This window comes from Camelus dromedarius, unplaced genomic scaffold (genome assembly GCF_036321535.1).
Source record: "Camelus dromedarius isolate mCamDro1 unplaced genomic scaffold, mCamDro1.pat HAP1_SCAFFOLD_197, whole genome shotgun sequence".
Taxonomy (NCBI): Eukaryota; Metazoa; Chordata; class Mammalia; order Artiodactyla; family Camelidae; genus Camelus; species Camelus dromedarius.
Genome location: NW_026989761.1, coordinates 231,282 through 254,592, shown reverse-complemented (window position 1 = coordinate 254,592; position 23,311 = coordinate 231,282). Strand labels below are relative to the sequence as shown.

The following is a 23,311-nucleotide window of genomic DNA, read 5'->3' as shown; positions in this document are numbered from 1 at the left end:
AAGGGTAGGAGAAGCAGGGAAACATTTGTTGAGATGCCATCAGTGTTTGAGCAGTGTTTGAGCTAGGCATTTTATATAATTGGAAATGTAAATTTATTGCTGCCACTCCTGCTGCAAAATTAAAAAAATAAAACTATATATCTTTGTATCAACGTTCCAGAGCTATGAAAAGATGATTTTTTGAGTCATCTGTATTATTGCTTCTTTCCATCAGCTGAGATAATTTAGAGCTGATGGTACTTGCAGTCAGCAGCAGCAGGACAGTATGTTGTGAACATGAATAACTCTTGGAAAGAAAATGCTTTTACTAGGAGCATCTGAAAATGTCTCCAACTATAGATTTAATAAATTGAATCACAGATCTACAGAATGTTGGCACTGAAAAGTTCTGGAGGGAGCAGGTAAAACTCCTCTTTTTATAAATGGAAAAAAATGAGGTTCAGCTACCAATAGAAAGTGACATTTGTCTTTTACAATGTAATAAGCTTCTAATAATCCCCATTATGAATATTTCCCATTGTTTACAACTGAAGATGGGGGTCAAAGCCTATGTTGGTAAAAGACTGTACATTCAGAGTTGAAAGCTGAAACTTAGACAAAATTAGATGTTCATAATGCTTTTGAGTCCTGAAAAACAAAAACGTATCATATTGGCAGCATACAAAAAATACTGAAGAAAAGTTTTTTGGTCATTTAAACTGCCAATTTTAAATTTAAAATTGCCAGCTAATAAGTTTAAATTTTCATTAGAACATGCTTGTTGAAAAATTGAAGATGAAAACTCATTTCACTTTATCGTACTTCCTTATTTAAAAAATTGCCTAATATTTTTTTGTTTAGTTTTTTAATTGAAGCATTTTACTTTACTTGCGAAAGTATGCTCCATTGTTTAGAGAGGCCAGCATTGTGGTAGTGAGAGCTTGGGAATGAAGTTGCCTAAATTCATATTTGAACACAGCAGCTTGCTTCCTGAGTGATCTTGGACAACTTAACTTCTCTGTGCCATAGTTTCCTATAAAATAAGAATAAGAGGGTTGCTTCTTCATGACTGTGTCAATGACGGGTCGAAGTAATGTACAGAATCTACTTGGAAGACTTCCTGGCACAGAGGAAGGGCCATGTACTTAGGGACAGCTATTATTATACTATATCTGTTTTTATAATCCAGGTAAATCTTGATTCTTACTGATTTCATCTCTTAAAAAAATTCGAAATATAAACTCTAAAATGTAAACTCTAAAACTTCATAGTTGTAGCTAATTAACACATAAAGCTCAACCAAGAAACACAGTGGAGACCAGTTAGCTGCCGACACCTGTGAAACATTCTGTCCTGCACGGACTCTATGCTGTCACTACCGTCACTTCTGAAATCTAAGGCAAGCTCAGGCCTCGTCAGGTACCCAGACCCCCAAGCTCAGACCATGGCAGGGAAATAGTTTACCGTTCACATATGCATTTTCAAAAAATAGTATTAAAATGAACACTGTACGTATTTTGTTGTTTGTTTGACATCGTTAACAGAAAAGAAAAGAACAAAAAAAAGGAAAAAACCCATGCAATTACAAATAATGAGGCTATGTCTGAAAATTATTTTTTTTAAATTATGTTTAGGATTTATTGACCAATTAGGAGAAAAGTCATTTCATTGTTGTAATCCCTTGATTGACTTAACTTGTTTTTTTAATTAGGAAGAAGAGAGTTTTCCATTTACCACCTGGGGAAAGTTTATACATATAACCCGTTGTGCAAGTGCTCTTTTTCTGGGTAAGAACCTGCCACAAACTTTTTAAAATCTAATGTGAAATCCTGAGAAAACTGAAAATCAAGCTGGGAACTATGAAGTCTCATAGAGAAAACTTTTTCCAGAGAACATTTGAGCCAATGCAGGGCTCCACTCTGGAGGTTCCACAGTCTCTTCTGCTCACAGTGCTTCCCCCTATTCTTTTCACCTCATTTGTTCAAATCAGATCAGTGGTTTAGGATTCTCCAGGGTCTGATTAAGAGACCAGATGGAGGCATTAAGATTTCTAAAATTTTCCAAGAGTAATAACCAAGGTAAAATGTCTAAGAATAACCTAAGAAAAGGATAGTAGGAACTATCAAAAAATAAAAGTAAAAACTACTGAAAGATATAAAAGATGCTTTAATCACATGATTCTAGATTAAAAGATCATATCTCCAAAATATCAGAAGTTATAAAATTGATTTGGGGTTTATTGTGAATAAAATCATATTAGTAATATAATAATTAATAAGATAATGAGACTTTTAGTAGTTCAAGAATAGCCAGATTAGAAAATAGGACAGGAAGTCCAGATATGGGCTCTGATATCAATAATAATTTAATATAAGAGATGGAAGGCATTACAAATCAGGGAGATAAATAAAGGTTATTCAGTGAATGGAACACTCGTTAGCTACTTGGGGGGAAAAGAAAAGATTGAAATCATACAGTGAACCATATATTGTGATAAATTCCAGAAACATTTAAAAAGTTACACAATTAGAAAGAAACTAGAAATAAATATGGATGTTTACACAAACTCTAGATGAGCAGTAAGTTTCTGAGGAAAGTATACAAAGATTTCCATGCATCAGAAGCATCCTAATTTTAAACAAAACACCAGAGGATGTTATTTGTTTACAAATCCAACAAGGGGCTAATTCCTTCAATACATAGAGAGTTCAGATCACTTCAAAGGTAACATCAAAAAATCTCAGGAGCGTAGAAGGCAGAGAAAAGGAACACACATTCACAAAGGAAAAATAGATGTCACACTCCAATGGTAATTCACTCAGTGCACATCAAAATGAAGTAGTTTTCCACCTCTCAAGTGACACAGCTCTGTTTATGAGGATGAAATGCCAGTGATCACCAATCCCATGCCTAGGTTACTGGATATTTTTTGTGAAGTATGGTTGATTTACAATGCTGTGTTAATTTCTGGTGTACTCCTCAAGCTTTCTTAGAAAGCAGTCTGGCAGTTGATATCAAGAGTCAAAAATATTCCTATGCTTTAATCAACTAATTCAGCTTTGAAAAACTTTTAATCAGGAAGTATTTCAAAATGGCAGGGAAAAGTCAGTACGGATGCAAGTCACAGACATACTTTTATATGTATATATATATATATAAAATCTCAGCCAAAATATTCTTCCAAACGTTCACAAAGTAGAATAGTTTGCAGCCATGAAAAAGTGTGTCCATGAAAATATTTTATGACATGTCAAAGTGTTACACTTACGATAGGCTTGAGAATAAAATTAATATATAAAATGATTTGTAATATACAAACAATGTACCCTTCTGAAGGAATTATGTCTATAGGTAGAAGCATTTTCTTTATTTTATTTTTTATTCATTTTCAGAGTTGGAGTCCTTTCATTGTAGGTGACAAAATCAATTTCCAATGTGTTTAAACAACACCCAAAAAATTGGGATGCATGGGATTTATTGGTTCCTGTAAATGAAAACCTCAAATCTGAGGTCTGGCTTCAGTCAAGGAGAGATACTGTAGCCCAGATGATGTCAAGGGCTGGTCTTGTCCTGTCTTCATTCTGTGTCCAATGATGTCTCAGCATGCTGCTTCTAGGCACTCAGCATCCCAGATCATCCATCCAAACCAAGAGAGGTCTCTTTGGCAGCTTCCTCTCTTGATAGAGGAAGCTTATCATTCACATGGGCACAAGCACGTATCTCCTCACATAATAGTGGCTCTTACTGGGTTATTTGCCAATTCTCCAATCATGTGCGAGGCCAATACAATGAGGGGTATTATTTGTCTTAAACCAACTGAGATCTACCTCTGGTGCTTCAGAAAGAGTGGGTTAATCGAGCTTAAATCACAGGACTAAAAACAAAAGGGAGGTTATTTATCCTAAAGCAAATTCTGGGCCCTCTTCTAAGACTGGGGACAGATCCAGGACAACAGTTCTGTCCAGTACTGAGTACTTTCAAATTATCTTTAATGAGCAAATGTTAAAATTATGATCAGAAAAGATGATAAATAAGAAGAAACTTGAGGAAGGGGAATGGAAAGCTTTCCTGTTTCATAAGAAATATTGAACCCATTAAGTGCTTGGAAGAAAAATGGAAATGTGTCAAGTTTGTAAAAGTTCTGAAATGAATTACAATTGATTTCACAGACCATGTAGTAGACAGTGCTCTACAGTTAGTGTGTCTTTGGGCTCTTTGAGTATTTCAGTTCTTTCACTTAATAGTTGCTTCATTTGGGGCAAATTGCATCATCTCCATGTGGCTCTATTTCCTCATCTGTAAAAGAGATATAATATTACCTTCCCATCAGGGTGATTGTGAGGATTTAGAAAAATAGATGTGTGCTGAAGCAATAGTAAGCATTTAAAGAATCTTAACTATTAAGTTTACTTAATACATAATTAAAAAATTATTATGCAGACTTTTTAAAAATGCATAGTATTTAAATAGCCTATATGTGCTGTACAAGAGAGGAAGGCTTAATATACCTTGTATAATACATTTTTCACAGCCTTAACTAATTTTCACATTTAATCACACACACACCAAAAAGTTATTCCTTTCACAATCATGAAGACTTACTGTGAAGTAAAGGATGATGAAAGAGAGTAGAGGAGAAAATAAAATGCTTTCTCTACAAAGTGATGGCTTAAAAACTAAGAAAAACACCTTTTTAAGACTTTGGTCACCATATTCGTAGCTAATACTTAGGTATAGTTTTTCACATGCCTGTGGTTAATGTTCTAATTGTTTTCACAATTAGTAAATCATTGACTCATCACAATAGTCCTATAAATTGCTATTATTATCCCCCCATTATATGGGTGAGGAGATTGAAGCCCCTAGAAGTTAAGAAATTTGCACAAGGCCCCACAGCTAGCATCGGAGCTGGGATCCAGATGCAGGAGTGTGGCTCCAGGAGGGGCTTGTAAACACTCCATCTGCTCTCCCCTGCAGGTGCAAGCCAGCCTCCCGCTGTTACTGTAAATAACATGATGTGGTTCACCTAGTCTTGAAATTCACATTCTTTGTAGCTTTCTCTCTGGGGCAGCCATCAGGAGCAGCCAGGGACCCTGAGTACATGCTTCTGGACTATGACCAAGAAGGTAGATGGAAGGAAAACAGTTTAAAAATGGTACCTTTAATGTGCATTATTCAGTGGGCAGAAAAATACCTGCCTAGTGAGGAACTGAAGCCTTACCAGCCACGTGCAAATTATGCTTCAGACACTCCCGTTGCCCTTGAGTCCACACAGTCAGAACTACAATGGATCAGGGACATGAATCTTGTGCAAATGCAGGGAGTAGGAGTACCTGCCATTTTAAGATCTCAAGGAGTATGAAAAGCATGTGAAGCTTTCATCAGCAGAGACCTGCAGTCACTTCCACTATTTCCCTCAGGGCATGTCCACAGCTTCACTGGTCCTATTCAGAATGAAGATGACAGCTAGCACCTGCTGACCCCTGAATCAGTGATAGGTTCTCCCTTGAAAGGAAGCATATCCCCTTCATGGGTTACAACTAGTTCATAACCTAAATAATTCTATAGATGTAGAAGGGATACTTTCATTGGTTCTGCTATCACAGACTTGTCTCCAAAAGAACATGCCACCAGTTACTCCATTTTCAGCCATTTAAAGATATACTTAACAGGCTTCCTTCTTTAGTGCAGTTTTAGGTTTACAGAAAAATTCACAGAAAGTGGAGTTCCCATATATTCCTTATGCCCTGCACACAGCTGCTCCTGCTGTCAGCATGTTACATTAGTGGATGTACTCATTCTTTTTGACATCCTTCATTCCTCCTCCCCTAAAATTTAACATGCCGGATATTCACGTCTCTTGTGGCATTTACATGCGATTTACATCACTTCTCAGGTTTATGTGAGGTTTACAGCACGTGCATGTTGTCTGTTTAAGCGTAGATTGGGGGCAAGTTTTCTGTGTAAAAATATGATCATTAGTGAGCCTTATGCTGCTGGGCTTTTGGGTTGTCAGGTCCTGTTGACCATTGCTTCAGTTATTGGGATCATTGTCTACGGACTTTCAGTGTTCATTGTATTTTCAGCAGAACTTCCCAAGAACCTGAATGGAAGAGACCCAATCCAGAAGTACCTGACTGTGCAGGTGGGCCACGCCCATCACTGCTTCCCTCATCAGTTTTAACATCATCGTGACCCTGAACGCCATATATGAGAAAGTGGCAATCAAGATGACTGAGTCTGTTAAGCTCCTTCTGCAGCTGAGGTCATTTCTACACCAGTTTTAGAACCAGGTCAAAACAGAGACTTTATCTTTTAGGCACTTCAATTCCAGTACATTACAGTCTTTAGAAAACTTCAAGTGTAAACGTATTTTCTCTAGCCTATATGAGAAGTGAATTAGCTGCAGCTATGCATTAGTAAAAGGGACAAAGAAAGCTTTAGAATGTCCAAGCTCTGTGTAAATATGTCAGTGCTTAATAATAATTTCAATTACATTAGATCATGTACCCTATTGTTGAAAGTAAATAGTCTCTCTATTGCAAATAAGTGGAAGAGGGTCGTGGTTCCAGTGGCAGATTTGCTTGTGCGTTACGGAGAGGACAAGTAATCACACTGTTATGTGTCCTCCCCCCATGCTGTTCCTGTTAGTGTAGCTCCATTCTCATCAGCTGTGGCTTCTATAACAAATGTTTCTTCTCTCTGGCTTGTATCCCAGCCAGCGGCTTAGCGGCCCTAGTTAACTGCTTCCCACACACTGCATGTGGCTGGGTCGTTCTCCCAGTTGTCTGCTCAGTGGTCATCTTCTGAAAACACTAAGACCAATTCAAATTTTGAACTAGCAGGATGTTTTATGTTCCCCAAATGCTTCTAGCAAGTTGCCCAGTGTTTTGTTTGTTTTCTTCAATAGTCCTACCTTCCTGCCGTTCAGGGAGACAAGAGAATTTCACTTAGCAGGATGTGTAGAAGTAGCTTTCTTTCAACTTACACCTGACAGAGGACAGTTCTTGCCCATTGGATACTGTTGTGCTTATAAATTTTAAGGAACGGGTGACTTTTTTTTTTGCCTTGTGTGATATTGCATTCATAGTGGGAGAAACTCTTACAACAGTGTGTACAGTTGGAATTAACATAGTAGTTATTTTAAGGAATTCAAAACAGCTTATATGAAAAAAGTGTGAATTGTGTATATATATATATATATATATATATACATATTTAGCTTGTTAACTCATGTGTCCGTGGCTTTGATTATGGTCTCAAAGCTGTTCACAGTTTTACAGACTTAACTTTTCTTTATTCTAGCTGCAGAGATCCCAAGGACCAGACTGACTGTGGGAACAACCTAGCCATGAAGGTGTTCTTCTTCCAGTTTGTCAAATACTACTCCTCGTGTTTCTACATCACATTCTTTAATGGCAGATTTGTGACTTATCCTGGAGATCTGGTGTATTGGCTGTGAAAATACAGAAATGAAGACGTGTGAATACAGCTTTGTGTTCGGACAGTCTAACCTGTTTCATGTTTTCTCTTAGTTGCCCAATGAAGAGTGTCTTTACTCTCTGTTCCTTAGATTTTTTTAGGCATAAAATAATGACTTTATTTCATGTTAGAGCTATCTAAAATTTAAATGAGATTTTCTTTCTAATATTCCAGTGTGACCCAGGTGGCTGTCTCCTTGAACTGATGATGCAGCTGACAATAATCATGGGAGGACAGTCCATCTGGAATAACATACAAGAGGTGTTACTTCCGTGAGTACTAAGTCATGTGATCTTGGGGTGAGAACAGCCCACCCATCCAAGTAATTTTCCTGCATGCCCATCTCTAAAACAGGGGAGACTCTCTGCTTATTAAAGCTCTCCAGATAAGATGATCCAGCCAACAGTGTAAACATACCTCCTGTTTAATAATTATGTTTAAATTCCTTCCTTTTTATGTTTAAATTAAATCCTCAAGTGCTATAGTTTCTGCTTATTAGCCCATCACTGGGGACTGACTGATCAGAGCCCGTTGAGAGATGGCCCTTTTTGGGGCCATGAACTAAGTTTTCCCACAACTTCCCGCAACTTTCTCCTCCTTTTATACATGCATTTAAAAATCCATAACAGGAATTTGTTGAGTGCCTAGTATGTGTTAGTCACTGTATTAAATGTTGTACATATATGTGTGTGTGTGTGTACAATTTAATCACCCAAACAATCCTTATTCTTATCTTCCTTTTCAAATGAAGATCCTGTGGCTTAAAGAGGGTAAATGATTTGCCCAAGTTCTCATTGCCAATAAGAGACCACTGTGGGACTCAGATGTAAGACCCTATCTCATGGAATTCATGTTCTTCTAAGAACAGAGACTCTCTTGGTGTCCTAAGGCACAGGGCTACATAATGTTTTAAGAGACACTTGTCTAAAATAATAACTACAGAGGTTTTGACTTACTGTTCTCTTCCTAAAAATGAGAAAAGCAGATGTTAGCAAAGGTCACACTGTCCTTTGGATTTTCACATAAGCCCTATCCCATATCAAAGTGGACATTCCAGTGTTATCTGCAATTTCTGAACATTTCAAGGAGCTTAGTGTATTCACTTTCTTTTGTAACAAGTATCCCCAAATGACATGGTAGTAGGAAGAAAAAAGAAATAGTCTCCACTAAACAACACAAATTTAACCTTGTAGGGTTCTTGAACGCAGGAGCCTGCTGAAGTCAAAATATTGGCACGGCTGTTTCTGAAGGCCTCAGGGGAAACTGTATCTTTGACTTTTCTGGCTTCCAGAGGCCACCTACGTCTCTTGGCCTGTGACCTCTTTTCCTTCTCTCAAGGTCAGCATGGTTGTGTGCCTCTGACTCTGATCCTGTGGTCAAATCTCCTCTCCTCTCTCCCCTCTTCTGTCTCCCTCTTCCTACTTTAATGACCCTGGTGATTACAATGGGCTCACCTCTATAATCCAGCTCGTCTCTCTTAGAGAATGCTGGTTAGCAACGTTAACCGCATCTGAAATCATAGACCCCCTTTGCAAGGGAAACTGACCTCTTCCTATTTTCTGGTGATAAGGACATAGACATATTGGGGGGGAACATTTTTCTGCCCACCACACTAAGCTTTTTAAGATAATTTCTGGCTTTGAGTTTCTGTCCTCATGAAACTGTTGATCTCTCTTCTGTCTTGCCTTCAACAAAATCATTCTGCTCCTGGCCAACCTAACTGCATTGCTCACCACTCTCTGTGGTGTCCCCCAAAACCAATTACACAAGCAGGTCTTACTGTTGTTTGGAGCATGGAGGAGAAACTCAAACAACTTGAATTTTGAAATAAAAACCTCCATCATTTTAAAATCTTCCATGCCACTATAAAAAAAATTATTTTTTAACTTCATTTTTTAATTTTTAAACTATTTTAAACTTTGTAACTTTTTTAAACTTTACTTTTTTTCTTATCATCCTTCATTGTAAGCTCCAGAAACCTGCTACTCTGCCCACCGCATCCAAGTTCCCTTTCACTGTTTCTCCTCCCTTCCCTAACTTTCCTTCACTCTCCCTTATTACCAATTTTCTGTCCATTCTCTTTATATGGCAGTTAAATTATTTTTTCTTTCCTTCTTTCTGTTTTTGCAGAGTGAACACATTTGTGTGTCAGTGTGTCCTTCCACATTTCTTCACAAGGTCTTCATCTTTCAGCTTCAGGATGGATTACTGTGGTCTGTCTCTAAACAAAGGCATTTCCCTTGTCCCCCAGCTCACCATGCCCCTCAAAAAAAAGATTCTGATCTTTGCTGTGAAGTGAATCTTTTTTTTCCCTACTGTGCAGTAGACAACTCTTACCCTGAGCTCACAGTCAGATTTCTCCAGAGGAGTAAAAGTAGCTCATGTGCAAGTAATACTACTTTTCTCTGTGAAAAGAAATAGATCAGATAGAGGAAATACTTAACTCAGATTACTCAAAAGCATTTCCTGAAGGAAATAGGTTAATTATTTAACACTAAATTTTGTTGAATCTGGTTATCAGTGAGCTATTTTTACCAATCAAGAAGGATATATTTCCTAAATTGGTACTGAGCAATTCATGTGAAATGAAACTTGCTCACATGAACTAGTTTAAAGTAAAGGATGCATTATAGTATCTGTGGTCTGTTTATACCTTCGCTTAAGTAAGCACATTGTTGTAGGTTCCAGTGAGCTGAACTTTGCCTACATGTGTTTCTACTCTGGGCTAAAATATTTAGGGAAAATATTTTGAATTATGTTTCCCTTTTTTGAATACCAGAAATTCTGAATGGTAGCCAAGTTCGAGGGTGGCTTGTGTTTTCCTCACTGCCTCTTCTCTTTGTATAAGGTGCCAGTTTCCTTCTTAATTTTTCATATAAAATCCTAACATACTAAAGATCTATCAATTACTCTTGCTGCCCCAAAACTATACCCATCCTCAAAAATACATAGGAAGGGAAAAAAAAACTTATCAAAGTTAGTGACTATTTTCATGCTATTTAAATATGTCTAAAGGAACATAATGAAATGAATTTTACCATATCTCACCTGCCTCCACCCCCCAATCCCATGTGGGTATGTTGAGTAGGATTCTGGGAGCAAATGAAGAAGGACAGTGATGCCGTGATCCAGGCTCTCTCTGGGGTCTCCCCAGCACTTGGATCGGCTCTTGGTATAAAGTAGGTCTCAGTCCGAGCCAGCTGAGTGAGTGAGTGACTCACAGGCATCGAATGAGTAACATCAGTGAATTAACAGCATTCTTTGTAGGACTCAGAGAATAAGCTGAGTGCCCTATGGCCTTCCCAGCCTCACGTACTATTTTGATGTTGGGGTCATTTCTGGGAATGTTATTCTGTACTTGACAAAAGTCTAGTACAATTTCAGGGTTAAGTAACTTGCCCTAGGGAAATTTTATGATAAAATATTAAGAAAAATGGTTAAATTCCCAACATGACATAGCACTGTCCTTTGGTGTTTAGATAATGTATGGCTGTAATTTTCTTACTTTATATGCTTTCTACATTTTCCACCGTGTGTACGCACTACTATATAGTAAGAAAATGCAAATATTTAAAAGAGAAAATCTCTCTTCTCCAGATATGATTTGGTTAGAGGATGAGTCAGATAGATATATTAAGAGAATCTTAAATACATGTGTCCATAATTCACTCTTTAAATCCAGGAACAGGAAACTCAGGAATGAAATAGATTAAGAGAATCAAAGATACTTGTATTCAAGATTAGCAAGTAGGAGTGTCCTCAAAAGAAATGGTGATTATCTATAATTCAGGGATTAAATGTGATAATGAACGTACAAAGACAACATGAAGTAGAAAATGCCACGTGGGAAGCACTGAGTAAAGGGCAATTTACCATGATTATGCCAATATGTGTGGTCAATTCTCAAGCAAATTATTGTGTAACCCCTGCTAGAGGGAGAAAGCTTCCAGCCTTGGCTGGAGAGTGGGGAGGATCCAGTGTCTGTATTTTTTAAAATGTCTACAGGTGTTTCTCATGTGCAAATTGGTATCCCTGCATGAGAACCATAAACCAACAGAAAACCCAAAAGACCGAGGACAATGATGGGTTGCCGACAGCCCAAGCTTTTCTGCCACAGAAGAGTGGTTCCAGTCAGGAAGACTGAGCAAGAGGCTCAGAGTCTTAGCTAAGGACAAGCAAGTCGGGACTTCTAATAAGACCTAATGTCATCGACGGGGGAGGGCAGTTCAGCACAAGAAGGGAGCACCAGGTGAGTTAACATGGAAGTTACATCCTGGATCCAAGCAGTGATGGATTTGGGTCCCGGAGGGTTAAAGCCCCGCTTCCGTTGGGCATGGACCGCATTCCACAAGAGGCTGAGACAGGAATTATGAGGCAGAGAAAAATTCCCCCAGGGGACTCCCGAGTCTGGGTGCCTGGAAGGGTGATGGACGAGCGCGGTCCCAGCTCCACCCGCACCGCAGGGCTCCGAGTGGCTGTGGAGCTGTGCGCTCCCGGCCGGACCTCAGACCTGTCTGCAGTGCTCCGGGCTGCGGCCTGGGGAGCGGCATCAGGAGCAGTCTGTCCCCGTCATTCTTGTAGGTGCTGCAGTGACCCCCACCCCGGTGGCCACAGTGTTCCCAAGCCAAGGGTCTAAGTGACTTCAACCTTATTTACAGGTGACCACAGCTGGTTAGCCTGTGCTGCTCAAAAAGAAGATCCCAAATGGGGTTTTGATGTGTTAGGGGGTTTGCTAATACCTGGCCTGCTTTGAATCGTTTCATCTTGACAGCAGCCTGGGCAGTCGAAGTTTCACCTCCCAATTTTATTTCAACATTTTTTGTTGAAAGTATAGTTGGTGTACAATATTGTGTTAATTCTTGGTATACAGCAGAGTGATTCACATATACATACATATATATATATATATATATATATATTCCTTGTCATATACTTTTCCACTATAGGCTATTAAAATTTATTGAATGTAGTTCCCTGTGCTGTACAGTAGGATCTTGTTGTTTGAAACAAAAATTACTAAACAAAGTAACAAAGGAAGCAGACTAAACCTAGCCATGTATACGGCACAGTTGAGTTTATCTCAGGATTTAAATGTGGTTTTGATCTCCAGGATCTCTTTATCAACTTATCATATGTATAGTGCTTGTGGAACACTTCTCAGAAAAATGTTTAAAAATCATAAGATTTAGAGAATAAAGAAGGAAGATAATTATACTGAAAAGCAGGTATCAAAATATAGAAATGGGCATTTGTGATACAGTAATATCTGAATTATTGGAAGGACGTGTTGAATAAGAGGATCCAGTGGTGGGTCTACTGACCGCAACATTCTGCCACAGCAGTGAGTGTAAATCAACTTCTGAGATCTGCAACAATTGCATTTTGAATGTAAATAAAGTTAAATAACAAATAAGCCATGAAGTGTGGATTCAGATTCAGGGGTATCTCGAGTCCATATCCCCACCCCCTCACAGAGCTCCCTGCTCTTCCCCTAATGTCATTGAAAGAATTGGGGAAAGTTTGTGAAGCGAAGGGCATGTTCCATTGCAAAGAAATCTCGTAGCAACCCTGGGAGCATGGCCAGGGAAAGGTTAACGCTGAGATCAGAGGCAGTGGGAAACCTAGCAGGGGCAGCTCTTTACAAGTCACATCATATACTCTGTGTGTGTCCACGTGTGTGTGCATACAGACGTGTGGGCATGTATGATGTATACACCTGCCTTTCGTGTGAAGCCGCCTCACTGTCCAAATTTGAAATCCATCCAAACGTGCAGTGCAGTCAGCCGAAGCTCCGCCAGATGCTAAGTTGTCTGTTGTTGCTCTGTCTCTTCTGCTGAACTCCACGAGTAAACCACGCGCCAGCTGTTGCTTTCAGGAACAACAGCTCTGTAGTCTACAGGTCCATGCCTTGTTTCACTGCCAAATCCGAATTCCTTTCAGGACAAATTGCCATTTGAAAAAGGGGGAAGCATTCAGTTGTCCCACAAGCCTCTGAGTGAGGAAAAAATTTAACCTTAGAGACAGCTCTGTGGGACAACATCCAGAAGGGTGCAGAGCACTGGGCTGCGAGTCGAGGCTGTTTCTTTCAAGCTCTGCACTGAATTTGAGGTGGCATGTCACTTCTTTGGCCCTTGATTTGTTCAGCTTAAATTAGGGTCTTGGACCTGTTCGATCCAACGTTAGAGTATCACTTTTCTGCTCAGTGATCCTCCATGGTTCCACAATTCCTTCAGAGGGAAAAATGCCCACATCCTCATGGCAGCCTCTAAGGCTCCACCCCCCAAAACCACCACTTATTTCCTATTCACTCTGGCCCACACCAGCCTCCATGCTGTCTGTCCAGCGTGAGGGACCTCAAGGCCTGTGATCACTGTTCCCTCTGCCCACCACTTTGTCTCCGTCTTTGCCTTATTCAAAGGTCACTTGCCCCATCCACACTCCTCCCTACCACACATTCCTCGCCCTCCTTTATTTTCCTCTGCAGCACTTATCACCAGCTCACCGACCCTGTATTTCTTTCTTTTACTTATTTTCTCTGACAATTTACAGACTGGAAATGCCATGGTGGATAATAGCAGAGAAATGGGGGAAAAAACAAATGAGGGTAGGTATCTTCTAAAAGCTAAAGGCCCACCTGAAAAGGAGGTAGGAGATAAAGTAGTAGTAGTCGTTACAATTTTGGTAAACCCAAGGTACGTAGTCAGGACTAGTTTTCACAATACTTGAGGGTAGGGAGGCAGCAATAAAAAGAAATTTATCCTGAAAACAAGAAATTAAATTCTTGGGAAGATGATGTGTTCAGCTTGAAATGTCAGTAATACTTTTATGACCTTGGTCTGATAATATCTTGCCTTATAATTTGATCTGTTTGACAGCTGGGTCATGAATCTAATGATGCCACAGTTTCGGGAGCAGAACAGACCACCCCACGATGGGAATGGGACAACCATCTGTATCCAACGGGCAAACTGGGGTTATTTTATGAATACCCTGAAATGAGTAAGTCATCAGTGGGGATTTCTGTGCTGTCGGTTATACTAGAATATGCTTTGGGTCTCAGAAGCATCGGTTACCGAGCCAAACAAAGACCTAGCATACCGAAACGGAGCCCGCTTTTCTCAATTAGATGCAATTATGCAGTCAGGCTTTCAAATAGGTTGCCTGTGTATATCTTTGTCAATATTTATGTTATACAAAGCTGAAGGTTTACTGCCATGGAATGAAATGGAATACTCATTCAGGTAATTCTCCATCATTGATTCTCAGATCCTTCTGGTCATGTCGTCTAAGGATGAACTCAGAACCGTTACTAGATGTGACTCAGCACGGGCTGCAGCCCGTGTGGCATAGCTGTTGGCTGATATCCTTCTAAACAGAGTCATGTGAGCCCGCCAGCCTGTGCAGAAAGCCCGCAAGAGCATCCTGCCTCATGGCAGCAAGGGTCACAGGGTCACCCCTTCCACACCTCACACCTGCCTTTGACATTTTTCCTATTTCTTCTGGCCGATGGTTTCAGCCTGGTTCCTTGAGTGACCTCATGGCACATCACTGGCTTGAATTCAGGATGAATTTGCTGATCTGGAGTATTGGTAGAACACAGATCCCCTCCTTCTCCAATGTCTTTGTCCATTTCTGTACATTTGCTTGGCCTTTGTTTCTCTTTGTTTGAACTTGGTTTTGAGCTCTCGGTTGCCTTTAAATTGTTGCATCTCAAAATAGATTTCCATAGGAAACTTCATCTTTTCTATTATGCATGGTGCACTTTTATCTACTAGAAGGCTGATGATGTGCACGTTTTGTATCTGAGACCTTTGAGCTCACCACTGCCTTGAATTACTTTTTTTTTTTAAGCTTAGGAGACAGGAAAGTATTTTTGTCAATAGGCTTTGCATTTATGCATGCGGGTTCATGTCTGCAAGACACCCCATTGGGCTTCCTGTTTATAAGTCTACAGAAAGAGGGAGTTTTCTTTTTCCTAAATTACATGCTATATATATAATAATTGCTTTTAAAATATATAATATACATAGAAACACATCTGATTCCCTCGGTGAATGAAAGGTCATTTTGTGGCATCTTCAGTCAGCTATGCTTTGTGGCCTGGTGTCTGATTTGAGTTTCATCTTTGCTTTTGTTGTGCTTAGTGACCAGGTTCGATTAAGGGTGCAGCTCCTGTCCCTGGTGTAGAAATTATGTTCGTTTTTTCTGCTTATTTTCAAAAGGACTTTAATCCAATGACCTGTTATTCCAAAATGAGTCATAATTGTAAATATTTCTTATTGGGGCTATTATCAGCATTAATAATAACAACAACATTCTGAGGGCAGCATATCATTTGGTATTTTAACACACACGAAAAAAGCCTTGGAAAATAGTTATTGTTCTAGTTAAGTCAAATAAAGGTCATTGAAAGGAAAAGTTGTACGCTTTTGGGAGAAATGGATAGGACTTTTAGAACTTTATAGTCTCATTAAAATACTAATTAAATAATTCAGCCTAACTCTACCCTACATAACAGGATGGAGTAACAGCTATTCTAGAGAGATTGTTCAGATTTATTCGTTTTCCTATTCTCTAAATAATCCCTAACGAATTAGAAAATTCAATCCATTTCTGAGAGTAGGCAGTCTGTTATTCTGTATTCAACGCTGGAGTGAAACTTATTTTGTGTTCTTTTCGTTCATGGGAGATAGGATTTCCAAGTGCTTTTTGAATTATTTTTATTCCTCTCAAATAAAGTGCCTTTGGTGGTGATCTCCTGACCTCAGTTTCCTCCTCCCAGTTTTCCCCATGATCATTAATGACACCCCACCTGCCTTTTTAGTTAGGCCTCTTAGCTGCTGAAGGGGAACAGCTTCTGACAGATGACCCTGGAGCCCTCCACCCTTGCTTCTTTAGGCCTCGCACCCTGCCACCATCCCTAGTCTCCTTCGCCAGAAGTATCTTTCTCTGCTTTTCTGCCTGGAAGGGCTCTTGCCAAGCCTTGGCAGCAAACCCTCCACTTTTTAGAGATTTTCTGCTCTCCTCTCTAAGCATGAATTGCAGTTGATTCTTGTCTTGATGGTGCGTGATCATGTCTGTGTCCATTGCGCTCCCCGGCTGCACTGATCCTGTCGGAGGCAATAGTCAGGCTTTTCATCTTCCCGTGCATGTCTGAAGCACCACAGCCTGGACCCTGGTTCTCATACGTGTTTAAGTGACTTGAGCTTGGAGTTTCAATGCACTCACATACAACTGTTAGATGAGTTGGCGGTAACATTGCCCCCAAGGCCCCCACAAGGTTCTATAGGGCATATGTTTTTTTCTGAGTGAAATTTCTCTTTTATTTGTTCTAGTGATTTCCCCACTGTCCTTTGAGATTATTGGAGTAACCCTGAGTTATTAACCACAATAGCTCACCCCCAGAAGCAAAAGATCCTGCTGTTTGAGAACTCAGACACGGGACATAGGAGAAATAATCAATCAGTCTTAAAATCTGGAAGCCATAAGATACCGTTTTGTACTTAGAGCACCCACAGCACAAACACCAGTCTCTCAAGAACTTGGCCCTGCCTTCCCAGAGGGCGGGTGCCGTAAGTGAAATGCAGTGAGTGATGAAGTGAGAGCTCTTCGTCTCTGGTACTGCCTTTTCCACCCTTGCTGTGTTAACTTGATCTTCCCTTCATATATTATGTTCTCCATTTAATTTACTGCAGTTAATGTCAGTTGTTCTTCAACATCTCCTTGCACGCGCCCACTCCATTCCCTCTCTCTCCATTGTTATCCCACCCACGCCTCTCCTGCGCTCTCCAGGACCAGGCCTTTCTCCCCCACGTCCTCACCTCTGTTCTGTCTGCCCACCACCTGCACTGACATTTCCTTAACTCCACAGAATGAACTTTCCAAAATGGCAGCTGAGTAACTGGGGGGGATTGTAGACCTCTCATCTCTTTACTGATTCATTCATTTATCTATCCAACAAACACTGAGCACCTGCTATGCCAAACACTGTATCAACTGCTGGGGAGACCAAGACAGGTAAGACTTGGTGTCTGCACTCCGCAGGGCAGGCGAGACTTGGCGAGTAGTTGATGGATTGCTAAGCAGGTGAACACACATTGGACTTCATAGAGCTGGGAATATTTGAACTGAATTTTGAAAGGTGAAAGGAAGTTAGCTCTCTAATGTGTGGTAGAGGGAGTGGACACTTCATGCAGAGAGGTAGAGACATATAAGAGTACACGGCATGAAGCGGCTTGGCCAGACTGAAGAACAACAAGTAGGGTTAGAACAAAGTATCCACAGGTGGGAATATCAGGTGCACAAGGCCACTGTCACGATGGGTCTTGTGTGATTAGACTTGAATGTATCCTTAAAGATACAGGGCTATATTGGAATATATGTAAGCAAGAGAATTGCATAATGATTATGTTAAAGTAGATCTGGTTATACTGGCAGCAGAATGGATAATAACATTTTTGGGGGGAGGCCCATATTTTGGGGGGAAAGGATATTTCGGGGGCCACCCCAGGTAATCCAGACAAGTGGCACACGCCTGCAGAGAGGCCCTGGGCAGAGGGAGAGAGTCGTGGGCGGCAGAAGTGGTGACTGCTGCAGAGGGGACTACAGGGTCTGGGCGGCGGGCTGCAGAGCTGCTGAGGTGACTTTCCAGTGACCCATCTGGAGAGCGGATCTGCAGTGGGAGTGTAAGGGGAGGAGATGCTTTCGAGGAGATGGTTCTGTGTGTGGCATTTTGATTGCAAAGTGTCTATGGGACATCTGAGGAGTGATGCCCGTTGTTAAGCTGGATTCAACAGTCAGGAGCTCAGAGGAGCTGTGGGTGAGGCCGTGGGGGCGATTCATTCCTGCCAAGTGGAGGATTGAGGACGAGGCCCTGGGGAAAATGGCCATGTACATGGCACATGGGAGAAGAGAAATCCACCAAGAGAAAGAAGAATAGCAGAGCAGTTGGGAGAAACTAGTTGAGGCAACACAGAGAAGGCTGTAACCTGGCTTAAGAGGGATTTGAACACTGACTAAAAGGAGCATAGTGAGAAAGGGGGGGGGGTTGTGGGGCAATAAAGCAAGAGCTAAAGCCCACCTTTAATTGCCAAGCCTGGGGAAAAGGAGGAGGAGGACTATACTTAGGTAGACTTTAAAAAACAGATCTGTGTGTATCTGTGTGTGTGCATATGTGCACACAAACTTTTCTGTCTGGGCTTTTTAAGTTTATTTAAGTAAAACAAAAATTAAGGGGGGAAAACATCCCCCTGAGAGGAAAATATTTGTCCACGGCAAAAGCTAACTGGTAATCAAATAAACACGAGCTGAAAATGCTGACTAGTTAGAAACACGAAGCCACCGGCAGTACAACTCCTGTCTCAGTGCTGCGATGAGGGTCGTGGGGGATGCAGGGCTCTGAGCCCTGAGGAGTCTTCAGCGCAGTTACTTTTCCAAGAAACTGGACTTTAAAGGGAAGAAGAAAGTGTAGAACATATCAGAGAGCAACACAGGGCCGTGAGAGAGGGTTGGGCGAGGGTTCGTTTTGTTTTACACTGGGCGTTTCTGGCCTTGCTGAGTTGCTAGGCCTTTGCTCTTTTTGGTCTTTGTTCCAAAAGCTTTTTAGAAAGTTCTTCTCGCTTGAAAATCTGAACAGATTAAATCATGTTGGGTTATTTCTGGTGTTTTATTTTTTAATTAAAAAATTATCTGGAATTTATTTTAATGTCATAAATGAGGACAGTCTACCAGGCCTTCCAATGATTTAGCTAATTACTGCAGAACTTGAATCCACTGATTTGAAGTGTCAGTTTTATAATATTACTAAAATCTCATAAATATCCATGTCTATTCTTGAAATGTAATGTATTTCATTCATACTCTCAGTGCACTATTTCTACACTGTTTCCATGAACATAGATTAATACCTCCTAGAGTTGGTCCTGTTTTATCCTTTTCCAGAATGTCTCTAATACTACAAATTCAAACATCCCTCCTCATTACTTTATTTGTATATATAGGTATATTTCTGGAATACATTTAGGATCACCTTTCAGATTTTTTTCTTAAATCCATTTGGGATTATTAACTAAATTTGCATTCAGATACTAAATTTATTTTGGAGAAAAAATGTTCTATGTCCCCCAAATTTGAGTCTGCCCACTGAAGAGGGTGGTGCATTCTACTGTTCATTCAATCATCTTTTTTTTTTCTTTTTTTAAATCATTTATCAGAATCTTCTTAATATTTTTCATTAATTTATTTCTGAATGGTCTGTGCCTGCTTTGTCATTATAAAATGATATCTTTTCTGGGTTTTGATCTGGGTTGATTGCTAATAAACTCTTAATTTCTGGCTTCTCTTGAATAAGAAGGAGATCTGACACTGTGAGGCCCTATTTCCAATATGGTGATGGTGAGCATTGCGTTTCCTTAGGATGTCCACTTGCCAATTTGCCAGTGGCTGCACCCACTCCAAGCATTTCTGCTACTTACCTGCCCCCTTAGGCAGATGAGCTCATGTAGGGTTAGGTGGGTTATGGACACAGATACTGACATCAATGCTGCCACGCTGCTGACACTGTGGCGTCACTAACTCTGGTTCTTGCTCTCTGACCTCCCTGAATGTGACAGCTCCTTTTGGGCTGTGGATCTACTGCATCTTTCCAGCACTGTCTGCTTTTCTGCAACACACGCCTGCCTCTCAGGTCAGAAGCAAATGTCAGCTCCTCCTACCCATCCACCCCATTCACGGTCTTGCCGTTCCTGGCCAGAGTGGTCCCTACCCTTTGACTGAGCAGTAACACTAAAGGGACTATAAATTTGCCTCTCATCCACTGTCTTAGTTACATACCTGTGCTAGTTTACTTTAAAGGTCTGCCAGTTAGGAGGGGAGGGTCTAAAAGTCTTTTAGATCTCTGACCTTATCATTTCTAACCGCTCCCCCACCCTATGGAACAGCTTACCACAGATCTCTGCTGCCCCATCTGTAGCATTGCCCTGTAAATTACACACAGAGAGAAAAGAACTTCTAAGCCACCACCATAACTTTGACTTCCTGTGACCACACAGACCATAGAAATATCAAGATAAAAATTCCTGAAGAAGAATATTTTGCTTAGGAAGACACTTTAATTGCATACCTTTCTGTGACTTGTAATAACTTCATAGACTCTCTGAATGTGCTGTACTCACCTTCCCAGACTCAAGGGAGCTTGCTCACTTGCCTATATTCAGTGTATTTCCTCCAACATTCTCTATGCATAGCTTTCCCAAAGGTACATTTCTTATTTCTATTTAAATTGTTAGATACATCCACAATATTCTTTTTTTAATCCTCAAATACAAATCATCTTCCAAGATTGTATTATTTCAACACAGGGAGTGAATAATATGCTTCAAGATTCCCAAGTTTATTATGAGCAAATAATTATGGTTGGTTGAAGATTTTTAAGTATGTTATTCCTACTAAGGGTATATAAGTGAAAGAAACAGGTTGTAATGAGTCTTCTTCCCAGAGATTTTATATTTGCCTTTTGTTTGGATTCTTTCACTGTTGAACATTATTATTACCATGAACGTCTTTTCTCTTTGGGATTTAGTTCACCATTTTCCCCTCTCTCTTTACAGGAGTAAAAGAATTTATGTTGTCCTTCCATCCATCCACCACTCCATGTTTTGTGTCCATTCCTTCAACAGGTATTCAGTTTGGGTTCACCACAGTATATGTGGCCTCTTTCCAGTGGCCCCTCTGTTGGCTCTGGAGAACAATATATTGGAAATCAGAGTGGGTACGTGGAACCTTGACTACCCAGTATAGACGCATTGTGCCAGAAAAAGCCCAGAACATCGCAGCATGGCAGCCCACCATGCAAGGAACAGCAATTCTGGCTTTGGTGGACCAATGTGAATAAAAAGGCTTCATTGGGTGAAGACTTAGAAAAGTCCAAAAATGCATTGGCGTTGTTTCCTAAGGAATCTAGTGTTGGGTACTGTTTAATATGAGAGGGAGATGCTAACACTATCATCGTTATAAACAACATAGTTATTGTAACTGTAATTATTATTTTTAATATATTTTCTTTATAATTATTATTTGTGACTTACAAGACCCTTACAGAGGCAGTTGTTAAGGAGCGTGGCCGTTATACTGTTGCTGAAGTGTTAATTCAGTAGAAGCATGGTAATAGCATTAATAAGTACTCACTCTTTTGATCCTCACATTGACTATAAAGGTCACCCAGCAGTGCTTGTATAATGGAGATAGAAATCTATCCGTTTAAGTGTTTGTAGAACTTAAAATAAGAGCAGACATTCCACCGCATTTGACCATATATTCCAGACTATCAGTTTAAAATAGGAACTACCTGATGAGGCCATAGAAACCCTTTGTGCATCCCCAATCATTCACTACCTTCCTGGTCCCCTGGGGCAGCGGTTCTTCCAGAACGTGGCCCCATCTCTCCTCCCCACCCCACTCTTGGCCTTTGATACCAACTGTTGGTCATTAGCTAAGCATCCTCATGTCCTGCATGTGTCTGAGATGTGAGGGAACAGAACTCAGCTGTTTACAAACTGTATTGACTATGACCAGTATGAACAGCCTCTCTCCTTACCTGCCCACAACCCCACAGTGCAACACGGGGCTCACAACCACAGCGATTCCCATGCCAGCCCATCAGGGAACCTTCTTCCCTAGAAATATTCTTACAACCAGAGATGTTTCCTCCCTTATTTCACTGCCAGTTTCACTCCCAGGTTACAGTCCCCAACAAAAGGCTATCCCAGTTTGAATTTCTTAATCAAGTCGCATTGACCCTGAGTACCTGGCTTTTTCCTATTAGCACTCATAGAAATAGAACAGGGCCAGGCAGTGGCTGTGGGCCAGGTTCCTGGGTGAGGGGACTTGCTGGGAGCTTCAGGTTCTGTAGCCTGGCCCGAGCTTAGCTCCCAACACGGCGTCTTCCCATCTGCATTATTTCGGGCCAGGCTTCAACAGTTCAGAGTTTCATTTTATCATCTGCAAACAGAATAATCCCCTGCTGCATATTTTAAGACTGTTATGTACCACAAAGGGTGCTTAGGGAATTCAGTGAGTCAATGCATGGAAGTCACACAACCTGGTCCTCAGGGAATGTTAGTTATCTTCATTATGCACCATCGATAAAATTGGCTCACAGACTTGGCCAGGTATCAAAGCTACAGGCACAAGAATTTGACAGTGTGTTACTGTCTGGATCATAGTCACAATTTTACACAGTAAAACAAGCTACCTGGGACCACCCAGCTGTCAGCCCACCCGACTCCCCACCCCAGGATCCATCAATTTATCTGATTTGCTTGCTACCCCTACTTTTTGGAGAAAGTTGGCAAATCACACACAGTCAATGACTGCTAGGTTATGTCCATTCCCATTCACTCAAATTGCCCCATTTTCAGTATCCACTGTGCTGCAAAACATAGACTAATGTTCAGAAATATTACAGCAAGGCCTTTCCCGTTCCACAGTCAGAGAACTAAGAATCTGTCATGTTTAATATGCCATGTGACACTAAGCAAAGCAGGAAAACAGGCTTCTGTGCTTTAAGAAAGTTTTTAACAATGACGTTTGAAACTAAAAGTGTTTTTGTTTGGCCTTCAGCTAACCAGAAAATTCAATTGACTCCTATTATCCATTACTCAGGTGTCCTGGTTTGATTGTATTAGGCACTTTTTCCTCATCTCCCCAGCATGGTTTTGCTCCATCAGCACAGATGGAGTGTCTCCAAGGCTGCTCCGTGTGCATAGGCGTGTGTATGCACACATGTGCACCCACTGATTGGTGCCTCTGATACATATCCTGGAGTTGTTCTGTCTTATAACTCAAGCACTGC

The 23,311-nt window shown here is 40.6% G+C and overlaps 1 long non-coding RNA gene across 1 annotated transcript in view; it reads left to right on the top strand.

Annotated features, from left to right (window-relative positions):
* The window catches only part of LOC135320578 (uncharacterized), a 49,293-nt gene extending 27,855 nt beyond the window's left edge, over positions 1–21,438 (top strand). Inside the window, exons 5-7 of the long non-coding RNA XR_010379781.1 lie at positions 7,636–7,733; positions 14,337–14,460; positions 21,069–21,438. This is a non-coding gene — a long non-coding RNA (uncharacterized LOC135320578). The remainder of the gene's footprint in view (positions 1–7,635; positions 7,734–14,336; positions 14,461–21,068) is intronic.
* Positions 21,439–23,311: the final 1,873 nt, after the last annotated feature.